Source organism: Sander lucioperca, unplaced genomic scaffold, assembly GCF_008315115.2.
Source record: "Sander lucioperca isolate FBNREF2018 unplaced genomic scaffold, SLUC_FBN_1.2 Unpl_47, whole genome shotgun sequence".
NCBI lineage: Eukaryota > Metazoa > Chordata > Actinopteri > Perciformes > Percidae > Sander > Sander lucioperca.
The window spans coordinates 17,264-30,254 of NW_023396384.1; the positions used below are offsets into that span (position 1 = coordinate 17,264).

General features: G+C 41.7%; 12 non-coding genes across 12 annotated transcripts; all 12 read right to left on the reverse strand.

Annotated features, from left to right (window-relative positions):
- Nucleotides 1-555: 555 nt before the first annotated feature.
- Nucleotides 556-628, reverse strand: trnam-cau. Its single transcript has one exon. It is a non-coding gene; the product is annotated as a tRNA-Met (tRNA).
- A 798-nt stretch (nt 629-1,426) lies between these two features.
- Nucleotides 1,427-1,499, reverse strand: trnam-cau. The gene has a single exon. It is a non-coding gene; the product is annotated as a tRNA-Met (tRNA).
- A 786-nt stretch (nt 1,500-2,285) lies between these two features.
- Nucleotides 2,286-2,358, reverse strand: trnam-cau. Its single transcript has one exon. It is a non-coding gene; the product is annotated as a tRNA-Met (tRNA).
- A 1,513-nt stretch (nt 2,359-3,871) lies between these two features.
- Nucleotides 3,872-3,944, reverse strand: trnam-cau. The gene has a single exon. It is a non-coding gene; the product is annotated as a tRNA-Met (tRNA).
- Nucleotides 3,945-4,742: 798 nt separating this feature from the next.
- trnam-cau lies at nt 4,743-4,815 on the reverse strand. The gene has a single exon. It is a non-coding gene; the product is annotated as a tRNA-Met (tRNA).
- A 786-nt stretch (nt 4,816-5,601) lies between these two features.
- trnam-cau lies at nt 5,602-5,674 on the reverse strand. Its single transcript has one exon. It is a non-coding gene; the product is annotated as a tRNA-Met (tRNA).
- A 785-nt stretch (nt 5,675-6,459) lies between these two features.
- Nucleotides 6,460-6,531, reverse strand: trnam-cau. Its single transcript has one exon. It is a non-coding gene; the product is annotated as a tRNA-Met (tRNA).
- Nucleotides 6,532-7,328: 797 nt separating this feature from the next.
- On the reverse strand, nt 7,329-7,401 carry trnam-cau. The gene has a single exon. It is a non-coding gene; the product is annotated as a tRNA-Met (tRNA).
- Nucleotides 7,402-8,557: 1,156 nt separating this feature from the next.
- On the reverse strand, nt 8,558-8,630 carry trnam-cau. Its single transcript has one exon. It is a non-coding gene; the product is annotated as a tRNA-Met (tRNA).
- Nucleotides 8,631-9,842: 1,212 nt separating this feature from the next.
- Nucleotides 9,843-9,915, reverse strand: trnam-cau. The gene has a single exon. It is a non-coding gene; the product is annotated as a tRNA-Met (tRNA).
- Nucleotides 9,916-11,473: 1,558 nt separating this feature from the next.
- trnam-cau lies at nt 11,474-11,546 on the reverse strand. The gene has a single exon. It is a non-coding gene; the product is annotated as a tRNA-Met (tRNA).
- A 1,212-nt stretch (nt 11,547-12,758) lies between these two features.
- Nucleotides 12,759-12,831, reverse strand: trnam-cau. The gene has a single exon. It is a non-coding gene; the product is annotated as a tRNA-Ile (tRNA).
- Between the last annotated feature and the right edge of the window lie 160 nt (nt 12,832-12,991).

Below are 12,991 nucleotides of genomic sequence, written 5' to 3' on the forward strand. Positions count from 1 at the left end.
GCAAGTCACTGTTGATCTCGGAAACAAACCGGATGAGTGTGAGGTATGGTGTCAGAGATTTACACTGGACAGCGTAAAACAAACAAAGATGAGCGGGAGAGGTGCTGGACTGAGAGCACCTCTAGGGCAATCACAGATGCACAACCAATAACGAAACACGACTGCGTGAATTTGCTCAGAAAATAAAGAAAATGGTTCACAAAGCTTAATGAAGCTTTATTTAGCCATCACTATTAACCACCTAAACCTGGTAAAAGGTATGAGGTACTCATTGAATTGCCTACTGTAGATGGTGGTCGGCATGCCAACGAGAGCTCTTCTCAAATATTACAGGTTAAGCAGTAACTATTCAACTTCGCAAGTCACTGTTGGTCTCAGAAACAACGATTGACAACGCAATCTTATCACAACGTCCACTCATGTGCTCGTTCCAGAGCTTTCGACCACCTGCTTCATTTTTAAGCATCATTTGCCCTTTTTTTGTTATGCAAATCTTCTGGAAGTCTACTTATTAAGAGTATGTATATCCGTATTCCCTGTTAATTTTAAAACTCATGCCCCGTGTGAGGCTTGAACTCACGACCTTCAGATTATGAGACTGACGCGCTGCCTACTGCGCCAACGAGGCCACGGAAGCTGTTCCAATTATCGAGAAAATTACGGAAAGACTAACAATGCAGTCTTTAAACTCAATAAAAAACAATGTATCTGCAAACTCAAAGACTCACACAAAGGCTAAAATCAACCGTAGATGCTTTGTCATGACCCCACGCAAAAGCCATGATAGAAGACGGGAAGCAAAGGCTGAAGGAAATGCAAAACTAAGTATATGACTACAACACAAGAAATGATAATTCAGTGACGATGGTAGTCAGTTTAATCAGTGGTGAATGTGTATGCATGGATGAGTGTGAGGTATGGTGTCAGAGATTTACGCTGGACAGCGTAAAACAAACAAAGATGAGCGGGAGAGGTGCTGGACTGAGAGCACCTCTAGGGCAATCACAGATGCACAACCAATAACGAAACACGACTGCGTGAATTTGCTCAGAAAATAAAGAAAATGGTTCACAAAGCTTAATGAAGCTTTATTTAGCCATCACTATTAACCACCTAAACCTGGTAAAAGGTATGAGGTACTCATTGAATTGCCTACTGTAGATGGTGGTCGGCATGCCAACGAGAGCTCTTCTCAAATATTACAGGTTAAGCAGTAACTATTCAACTTCGCAAGTCACTGTTGGTCTCAGAAACAACGATTGACAACGCAATCTTATCACAACGTCCACTCATGTGCTCGTTCCAGAGCTTTCGACCACCTGCTTCATTTTTAAGCATCATTTGCCCTTTTTTGTTATGCAAATCTTCTGGAAGTCTACTTTTTAAGAGTATGTATATCCGTATTCCCTGTTAATTTTAAAACTCATGCCCCGTGTGAGGCTTGAACTCACGACCTTCAGATTATGAGACTGACGCGCTGCCTACTGCGCCAACGAGGCCATGGAAGCTGTTCCAATTATCGAGAAAATTACGGAAAGACTAACAATGCAGTCTTTAAACTCAATAAAAAACAATGTATCTGCAAACTCAAATACTCACACAATGGCTAAAATCAACCGTAGATGCTTTGTCATGACCCCACGCAAAAGCCATGATAGAAGACGGGAAGCAAAGGCTGAAGGAAATGCAAAACTAAGTATATGACTACAACACAAGAAATGATAATTCAGTGACGATGGTAGTCAGTTTAATCAGTGGTGAATGTGTATGCATGGATGAGTGTGAGGTATGGTGTCAGAGATTTACGCTGGACAGCGTAAAACAAACAAAGATGAGCGGGAGAGGTGCTGGACTGAGAGCACCTCTAGGGCAATCACAGATGCACAACCAATAACGAAACACGACTGCGTGAATTTGCTCAGAAAATAAAGAAAATGGTTCACAAAGCTTAATGAAGCTTTATTTAGCCATCACTATTAACCACCTAAACCTGGTAAAAGGTATGAGGTACTCATTGAATTGCCTACTGTAGATGGTGGTCGGCATGCCAACGAGAGCTCTTCTCAAATATTACAGGTTAAGCAGTAACTATTCAACTTCGCAAGTCACTGTTGGTCTCAGAAACAACGATTGACAACGCAATCTTATCACAACGTCCACTCATGTGCTCGTTCCAGAGCTTTCGACCACCTGCTTCATTTGCGCTTTTTTTGTTATGCAAATCTTCTGGAAGTCTACTTATTAAGAGTATGTATATCCGTATTCCCTGTTAATTTTAAAACTCATGCCCCGTGTGAGGCTTGAACTCACGACCTTCAGATTATGAGACTGACGCGCTGCCTACTGCGCCAACGAGGCCACGGAAGCTGTTCCAATTATCGAGAAAATTACGGAAAGACTAACAATGCAGTCTTTAAACTCAATAAAAAACAATGTATCTGCAAACTCAAAGACTCACACAAAGGCTAAAATCAACCGTAGATGCTTTGTCATGACCCCACGCAAAAGCCATGATAGAAGACGGGAAGCAAAGGCTGAAGGAAATGCAAAACTAAGTATATGACTACAACACAAGAAATGATAATTCAGTGACGATGGTAGTCAGTTTAATCAGTGGTGAATGTGTATGCATGGATGAGTGTGAGGTATGGTGTCAGAGATTTACGCTGGACAGCGTAAAACAAACAAAGATGAGCGGGAGAGGTGCTGGACTGAGAGCACCTCTAGGGCAATCACAGATGCACAACCAATAACGAAACACGACTGCGTGAATTTGCTCAGAAAATAAAGAAAATGGTTCACAAAGCTTAATGAAGCTTTATTTAGCCATCACTATTAACCACCTAAACCTGGTAAAAGGTATGAGGTACTCATTGAATTGCCTACTGTAGATGGTGGTCGGCATGCCAACGAGAGCTCTTCTCAAACATTACAGGGTAAGCAATAACTATTCAACTTCGCAAGTCACTGTTGATCTCGGAAACAAACTGGATGAGTGTGAGGTATGGTGTCAGAGATTTACGCTGGACAGCGTAAAACAAACAAAGATGAGCGGGAGAGGTGCTGGACTGAGAGCACCTCTAGGGCAATCACAGATGCACAACCAATAACGAAACACGACTGAGTGAATTTGCTCAGAAAATAAAGAAAATGGTTCACAAAGCTTAATGAAGCTTTATTTAGCCATCACTATTAACCACCTAAACCTGGTAAAAGGTATGAGGTACTCATTGAATTGCCTACTGTAGATGGTGGTCGGCATGCCAACGAGAGCTCTTCTCAAACATTACAGGGTAAGCAATAACTATTCAACTTCGCAAGTCACTGTTGATCTCGGAAACAAACCGGATGAGTGTGAGGTATGGTGTCAGAGATTTACACTGGACAGCGTAAAACAAACAAAGATGAGCGGGAGAGGTGCTGGACTGAGAGCACCTCTAGGGCAATCACAGATGCACAACCAATAACGAAACACGACTGCGTGAATTTGCTCAGAAAATAAAGAAAATGGTTCACAAAGCTTAATGAAGCTTTATTTAGCCATCACTATTAACCACCTAAACCTGGTAAAAGGTATGAGGTACTCATTGAATTGCCTACTGTAGATGGTGGTCGGCATGCCAACGAGAGCTCTTCTCAAATATTACAGGTTAAGCAGTAACTATTCAACTTCGCAAGTCACTGTTGGTCTCAGAAACAACGATTGACAACGCAATCTTATCACAACGTCCACTCATGTGCTCGTTCCAGAGCTTTCGACCACCTGCTTCATTTTTAAGCATCATTTGCCCTTTTTTTGTTATGCAAATCTTCTGGAAGTCTACTTATTAAGAGTATGTATATCCGTATTCCCTGTTAATTTTAAAACTCATGCCCCGTGTGAGGCTTGAACTCACGACCTTCAGATTATGAGACTGACGCGCTGCCTACTGCGCCAACGAGGCCACGGAAGCTGTTCCAATTATCGAGAAAATTACGGAAAGACTAACAATGCAGTCTTTAAACTCAATAAAAAACAATGTATCTGCAAACTCAAAGACTCACACAAAGGCTAAAATCAACCGTAGATGCTTTGTCATGACCCCACGCAAAAGCCATGATAGAAGACGGGAAGCAAAGGCTGAAGGAAATGCAAAACTAAGTATATGACTACAACACAAGAAATGATAATTCAGTGACGATGGTAGTCAGTTTAATCAGTGGTGAATGTGTATGCATGGATGAGTGTGAGGTATGGTGTCAGAGATTTACGCTGGACAGCGTAAAACAAACAAAGATGAGCGGGAGAGGTGCTGGACTGAGAGCACCTCTAGGGCAATCACAGATGCACAACCAATAACGAAACACGACTGCGTGAATTTGCTCAGAAAATAAAGAAAATGGTTCACAAAGCTTAATGAAGCTTTATTTAGCCATCACTATTAACCACCTAAACCTGGTAAAAGGTATGAGGTACTCATTGAATTGCCTACTGTAGATGGTGGTCGGCATGCCAACGAGAGCTCTTCTCAAATATTACAGGTTAAGCAGTAACTATTCAACTTCGCAAGTCACTGTTGGTCTCAGAAACAACGATTGACAACGCAATCTTATCACAACGTCCACTCATGTGCTCGTTCCAGAGCTTTCGACCACCTGCTTCATTTTTAAGCATCATTTGCCCTTTTTTGTTATGCAAATCTTCTGGAAGTCTACTTTTTAAGAGTATGTATATCCGTATTCCCTGTTAATTTTAAAACTCATGCCCCGTGTGAGGCTTGAACTCACGACCTTCAGATTATGAGACTGACGCGCTGCCTACTGCGCCAACGAGGCCATGGAAGCTGTTCCAATTATCGAGAAAATTACGGAAAGACTAACAATGCAGTCTTTAAACTCAATAAAAAACAATGTATCTGCAAACTCAAATACTCACACAATGGCTAAAATCAACCGTAGATGCTTTGTCATGACCCCACGCAAAAGCCATGATAGAAGACGGGAAGCAAAGGCTGAAGGAAATGCAAAACTAAGTATATGACTACAACACAAGAAATGATAATTCAGTGACGATGGTAGTCAGTTTAATCAGTGGTGAATGTGTATGCATGGATGAGTGTGAGGTATGGTGTCAGAGATTTACGCTGGACAGCGTAAAACAAACAAAGATGAGCGGGAGAGGTGCTGGACTGAGAGCACCTCTAGGGCAATCACAGATGCACAACCAATAACGAAACACGACTGCGTGAATTTGCTCAGAAAATAAAGAAAATGGTTCACAAAGCTTAATGAAGCTTTATTTAGCCATCACTATTAACCACCTAAACCTGGTAAAAGGTATGAGGTACTCATTGAATTGCCTACTGTAGATGGTGGTCGGCATGCCAACGAGAGCTCTTCTCAAACATTACAGGGTAAGCAATAACTATTCAACTTCGCAAGTCACTGTTGGTCTCAGAAACAACGATTGACAACGCAATCTTATCACAACGTCCACTCATGTGCTTGTTCCAGAGCTTTCGACCACCTGCTTCATTTGCGCTTTTTTTGTTATGCAAATCTTCTGGAAGTCTACTTTTTAAGAGTATGTATATCCGTATTCCCTGTTAATTTTAAAACTCATGCCCCGTGTGAGGCTTGAACTCACGACCTTCAGATTATGAGACTGACGCGCTGCCTACTGCGCCAACGAGGCCACGGAAGCTGTTCCAATTATCGAGAAAATTACGGAAAGACTAACAATGCAGTCTTTAAACTCAATAAAAAACAATGTATCTGCAAACTCAAAGACTCACACAAAGGCTAAAATCAACCGTAGATGCTTTGTCATGACCCCACGCAAAAGCCATGATAGAAGACGGGAAGCAAAGGCTGAAGGAAATGCAAAACTAAGTATATGACTACAACACAAGAAATGATAATTCAGTGACGATGGTAGTCAGTTTAATCAGTGGTGAATGTGTATGCATGGATGAGTGTGAGGTATGGTGTCAGAGATTTACGCTGGACAGCGTAAAACAAACAAAGATGAGCGGGAGAGGTGCTGGACTGAGAGCACCTCTAGGGCAATCACAGATGCACAACCAATAACGAAACACGACTGCGTGAATTTGCTCAGAAAATAAAGAAAATGGTTCACAAAGCTTAATGAAGCTTTATTTAGCCATCACTATTAACCACCTAAACCTGGTAAAAGGTATGAGGTACTCATTGAATTGCCTACTGTAGATGGTGGTCGGCATGCCAACGAGAGCTCTTCTCAAATATTACAGGTTAAGCAGTAACTATTCAACTTCGCAAGTCACTGTTGGTCTCAGAAACAACGATTGACAACGCAATCTTATCACAACGTCCACTCATGTGCTCGTTCCAGAGCTTTCGACCACCTGCTTCATTTGCGCTTTTTTTGTTATGCAAATCTTCTGGAAGTCTACTTTTTAGAGTATGTATATCCGTATTCCCTGTTAATTTTAAAACTCATGCCCGTGTGAGGCTTGAACTCACGACCTTCAGATTATGAGACTGACGCGCTGCCTACTGCGCCAACGAGGCCAGGGAAGCTGTTCCAATTATCGAGAAAATTACGGAAAGACTAACAATGCAGTCTTTAAACTCAATAAAAAACAATGTATCTGCAAACTCAAATACTCACACAAAGGCTAAAATCAACCGTAGATGCTTTGTCATGACCCCACGCAAAAGCCATGATAGAAGACGGGAAGCAAAGGCTGAAGGAAATGCAAGACTAAGTATATGACTACAACACAAGAAATGATAATTCAGTGACGATGGTAGTCAGTTTAATCAGTGGTGAATGTGTATGCATGGATGAGTGTGAGGTATGGTGTCAGAGATTTACGCTGGACAGCGTAAAACAAACAAAGATGAGCGGGAGAGGTGCTGGACTGAGAGCACCTCTAGGGCAATCACAGATGCACAACCAATAACGAAACACGACTGAGTGAATTTGCTCAGAAAATAAAGAAAATGGTTCACAAAGCTTAATGAAGCTTTATTTAGCCATCACTATTAACCACCTAAACCTGGTAAAAGGTATGAGGTACTCATTGAATTGCCTACTGTAGATGGTGGTCGGCATGCCAACGAGAGCTCTTATCAAATATTACAGGTTAAGCAGTAACTATTCAACTTCGCAAGTCACTGTTGGTCTCAGAAACAACGATTGACAACGCAATCTTATCACAACGTCCACTCATGTGCTCGTTCCAGAGCTTTCGACCACCTGCTTCATTTTAAGCATCATTTGCCCTTTTTTGTTATGCAAATCTTCTGGAAGTCTACTTTTTAAGAGTATGTATATCCGTATTCCCTGTTAATTTTAAAACTCATGCCCCGCGTGAGGCTTGAACTCACGACCTTCAGATTATGAGACTGACGCGCTGCCTACTGCGCCAACGAGGCCATGGAAGCTGCTCCAATTATCGAGAAAATTACGGAAAGACTAACAATGCAGTCTTTAAACTCAATAAAAAACAATGTATCTGCAAACTCAAATACTCACACAATGGCTAAAATCAACCGTAGATGCTTTGTCAAGACCCCACGCAAAAGCCATGATAGAAGACGGGAAGCAAAGGCTGAAGGAAATGCAAGACTAAGTATATGACTACAACACAAGAAATGATAATTCAGTGACGATGGTAGTCAGTTTAATCAGTGGTGAATGTGTATGCATGGATGAGTGTGAGGTATGGTGTCAGAGATTTACGCTGGACAGCGTAAAACAAACAAAGATGAGCGGGAGAGGTGCTGGACTGAGAGCACCTCTAGGGCAATCACAGATGCACAACCAATAACGAAACACGACTGCGTGAATTTGCTCAGAAAATAAAGAAAATGGTTCACAAAGCTTAATGAAGCTTTATTTAGCCATCACTATTAACCACCTAAACCTGGTAAAAGGTATGAGGTACTCATTGAATTGCCTACTGTAGATGGTGGTCGGCATGCCAACGAGAGCTCTTCTCAAACATTACAGGGTAAGCAATAACTATTCAACTTCGCAAGTCACTGTTGATCTCGGAAACAAACTGGATGAGTGTGAGGTATGGTGTCAGAGATTTACGCTGGACAGCGTAAAACAAACAAAGATGAGCGGGAGAGGTGCTGGACTGAGAGCACCTCTAGGGCAATCACAGATGCACAACCAATAACGAAACACGACTGAGTGAATTTGCTCAGAAAATAAAGAAAATGGTTCACAAAGCTTAATGAAGCTTTATTTAGCCATCACTATTAACCACCTAAACCTGGTAAAAGGTATGAGGTACTCATTGAATTGCCTACTGTAGATGGTGGTCGGCATGCCAACGAGAGCTCTTCTCAAATATTACAGGTTAAGCAGTAACTATTCAACTTCGCAAGTCACTGTTGGTCTCAGAAACAACGATTGACAACGCAATCTTATCACAACGTCCACTCATGTGCTCGTTCCAGAGCTTTCGACCACCTGCTTCATTTTTAAGCATCATTTGCCCTTTTTTTGTTATGCAAATCTTCTGGAAGTCTACTTTTTAAGAGTATGTATATCCGTATTCCCTGTTAATTTTAAAACTCATGCCCCGTGTGAGGCTTGAACTCACGACCTTCAGATTATGAGACTGACGCGCTGCCTACTGCGCCAACGAGGCCATGGAAGCTGCTCCAATTATCGAGAAAATTACGGAAAGACTAACAATGCAGTCTTTAAACTCAATAAAAAACAATGTATCTGCAAACTCAAATACTCACACAATGGCTAAAATCAACCGTAGATGCTTTGTCATGACCCCACGCAAAAGCCATGATAGAAGACGGGAAGCAAAGGCTGAAGGAAATGCAAGACTAAGTATATGACTACAACACAAGAAATGATAATTCAGTGACGATGGTAGTCAGTTTAATCAGTGGTGAATGTGTATGCATGGATGAGTGTGAGGTATGGTGTCAGAGATTTACGCTGGACAGCGTAAAACAAACAAAGATGAGCGGGAGAGGTGCTGGACTGAGAGCACCTCTAGGGCAATCACAGATGCACAACCAATAACGAAACACGACTGCGTGAATTTGCTCAGAAAATAAAGAAAATGGTTCACAAAGCTTAATGAAGCTTTATTTAGCCATCACTATTAACCACCTAAACCTGGTAAAAGGTATGAGGTACTCATTGAATTGCCTACTGTAGATGGTGGTCGGCATGCCAACGAGAGCTCTTCTCAAATATTACAGGTTAAGCAGTAACTATTCAACTTCGCAAGTCACTGTTGGTCTCAGAAACAACGATTGACAACGCAATCTTATCACAACTTCGCAAGTCACTGTTGATCTCGGAAACAAACTGGATGAGTGTGAGGTATGGTGTCAGAGATTTACGCTGGACAGCGTAAAACAAACAAAGATGAGCGGGAGAGGTGCTGGAATGTAAGCACCTCTAGGCCAATCACAGATGCACAACCAATAACGAAACACGACTGCGTGAATTTGCTCAGAAAATAAAGAAAATGGTTCACAAAGCTTAATGAAGCTTTATTTAGCCATCACTATTAACCACCTAAACCTGGTAAAAGGTATGAGGTACTCATTGAATTGCCTACTGTAGATGGTGGTCGGCATGCCAACGAGAGCTCTTCTCAAATATTACAGGTTAAGCAGTAACTATTCAACTTCGCAAGTCACTGTTGGTCTCAGAAACAACGATTGACAACGCAATCTTATCACAACGTCCACTCATGTGCTCGTTCCAGAGCTTTCGACCACCTGCTTCATTTTTAAGCATCATTTGCGCTTTTTTGTTATGCAAATCTTCTGGAAGTCTACTTTTTAAGAGTATGTATATCCGTATTCCCTGTTAATTTTAAAACTCATGCCCCGTGTGAGGCTTGAACTCACGACCTTCAGATTATGAGACTGACGCGCTGCCTACTGCGCCAACGAGGCCATGGGAAGCTGTTCCAATTATCGAGAAAATTACGGAAAGACTAACAATGCAGTCTTTAAACTCAATAAAAAACAATGTATCTGCAAACTCAAATACTCACACAAAGGCTAAAATCAACCGTAGATGCTTTGTCATGACCCCACGCAAAAGCCATGATAGAAGACGGGAAGCAAAGGCTGAAGGAAATGCAAGACTAAGTATATGACTACAACACAAGAAATGATAATTCAGTGACGATGGTAGTCAGTTTAATCAGTGGTGAATGTGTATGCATGGATGAGTGTGAGGTATGGTGTCAGAGATTTACGCTGGACAGCGTAAAACAAACAAAGATGAGCGGGAGAGGTGCTGGACTGAGAGCACCTCTAGGGCAATCACAGATGCACAACCAATAACGAAACACGACTGAGTGAATTTGCTCAGAAAATAAAGAAAATGGTTCACAAAGCTTAATGAAGCTTTATTTAGCCATCACTATTAACCACCTAAACCTGATAAAAGGTATGAGGTACTCATTGAATTGCCTACTGTAGATGGTGGTCGGCATGCCAACGAGAGCTCTTCTCAAACATTATAGGGTAAGCAATAACTATTCAACTTCGCAAGTCACTGTTGATCTCGGAAACAAACTGGATGAGTGTGAGGTATGGTGTCAGAGATTTACGCTGGACAGCGTAAAACAAACAAAGATGAGCGGGAGAGGTGCTGGACTGAGAGCACCTCTAGGGCAATCACAGATGCACAACCAATAACGAAACACGACTGCGTGAATTTGCTCAGAAAATAAAGAAAATGGTTCACAAAGCTTAATGAAGCTTTATTTAGCCATCACTATTAACCACCTAAACCTGGTAAAAGGTATGAGGTACTCATTGAATTGCCTACTGTAGATGGTGGTCGGCATGCCAACGAGAGCTCTTCTCAAATATTACAGGTTAAGCAGTAACTATTCAACTTCGCAAGTCACTGTTGGTCTCAGAAACAACGATTGACAACGCAATCTTATCACAACTTCGCAAGTCACTGTTGATCTCGGAAACAAACTGGATGAGTGTGAGGTATGGTGTCAGAGATTTACGCTGGACAGCGTAAAACAAACAAAGATGAGCGGGAGAGGTGCTGGACTGAGAGCACCTCTAGGGCAATCACAGATGCACAACCAATAACGAAACACGACTGAGTGAATTTGCTCAGAAAATAAAGAAAATGGTTCACAAAGCTTAATGAAGCTTTATTTAGCCATCACTATTAACCACCTAAACCTGGTAAAAGGTATGAGGTACTCATTGAATTGCCTACTGTAGATGGTGGTCGGCATGCCAACGAGAGCTCTTCTCAAATATTACAGGTTAAGCAGTAACTATTCAACTTCGCAAGTCACTGTTGGTCTCAGAAACAACGATTGACAACGCAATCTTATCACAACGTCCACTCATGTGCTCGTTCCAGAGCTTTCGACCACCTGCTTCATTTGCGCTTTTTTTGTTATGCAAATCTTCTGGAAGTCTACTTTTTAAGAGTATGTATATCCGTATTCCCTGTTAATTTTAAAACTCATGCCCCGTGTGAGGCTTGAACTCACGACCTTCAGATTATGAGACTGACGCGCTGCCTACTGCGCCAACGAGGCCAGGGAAGCTGTTCCAATTATCGAGAAAATTACGGAAAGACTAACAATGCAGTCTTTAAACTCAATAAAAAACAATGTATCTGCAAACTCAAATACTCACACAAAGGCTAAAATCAACCGTAGATGCTTTGTCATGACCCCACACAAAAGCCATGATAGAAGACGGGAAGCAAAGGCTGAAGGAAATGCAAGACTAAGTATATGACTACAACACAAGAAATGATAATTCAGTGACGATGGTAGTCAGTTTAATCAGTGGTGAATGTGTATGCATGGATGAGTGTGAGGTATGGTGTCAGAGATTTACGCTGGACAGCGTAAAACAAACAAAGATGAGCGGGAGAGGTGCTGGACTGAGAGCACCTCTAGGGCAATCACAGATGCACAACCAATAACGAAACACGACTGCGTGAATTTGCTCAGAAAATAAAGAAAATGGTTCACAAAGCTTAATGAAGCTTTATTTAGCCATCACTATTAACCACCTAAACCTGGTAAAAGGTATGAGGTACTCATTGAATTGCCTACAGTAGATGGTGGTCAGCATGCCAATGAGAGCTCTCTCAAATATTACAGGTTAAGCAGTAACTATTCAACTTCGCAAGTCACTGTTGGTCTCAGAAACAACGATTGACAACGCAATCTTATCACAACTTCGCAAGTCACTGTTGATCTCGGAAACAAACTGGATGAGTGTGAGGTATGGTGTCAGAGATTTACGCTGGACAGCGTAAAACAAACAAAGATGAGCGGGAGAGGTGCTGGACTGAGAGCACCTCTAGGGCAATCACAGATGCACAACCAATAACGAAACACGACTGCGTGAATTTGCTCAGAAAATAAAGAAAATGGTTCACAAAGCTTAATGAAGCTTTATTTAGCCATCACTATTAACCACCTAAACCTGGTAAAAGGTATGAGGTACTCATTGAATTGCCTACTGTAGATGGTGGTCGGCATGCCAACGAGAGCTCTTCTCAAATATTACAGGTTAAGCAGTAACTATTCAACTTCGCAAGTCACTGTTGGTCTCAGAAACAACGATTGACAACGCAATCTTATCACAACGTCCACTCATGTGCTCGTTCCAGAGCTTTCGACCACCTGCTTCATTTTTAAGCATCATTTGCGCTTTTTTTGTTATGCAAATCTTCTGGAAGTCTACTTTTTAAGAGTATGTATATCCGTATTCCCTGTTAATTTTAAAACTCATGCCCCGTGTGAGGCTTGAACTCACGACCTTCAGATTATAAGACTGACGCGCTGCCTACTGCGCCAACGAGGCCATGGAAGCTGCTCCAATTATCGAGAAAATTACGGAAAGACTAACAATGCAGTCTTTAAACTCAATAAAAAACAATGTATCTGCAAACTCAAATACTCACACAAAGGCTAAAATCAACCGTAGATGCTTTGTCATGACCCCACGCAAAAGCCATGATAGA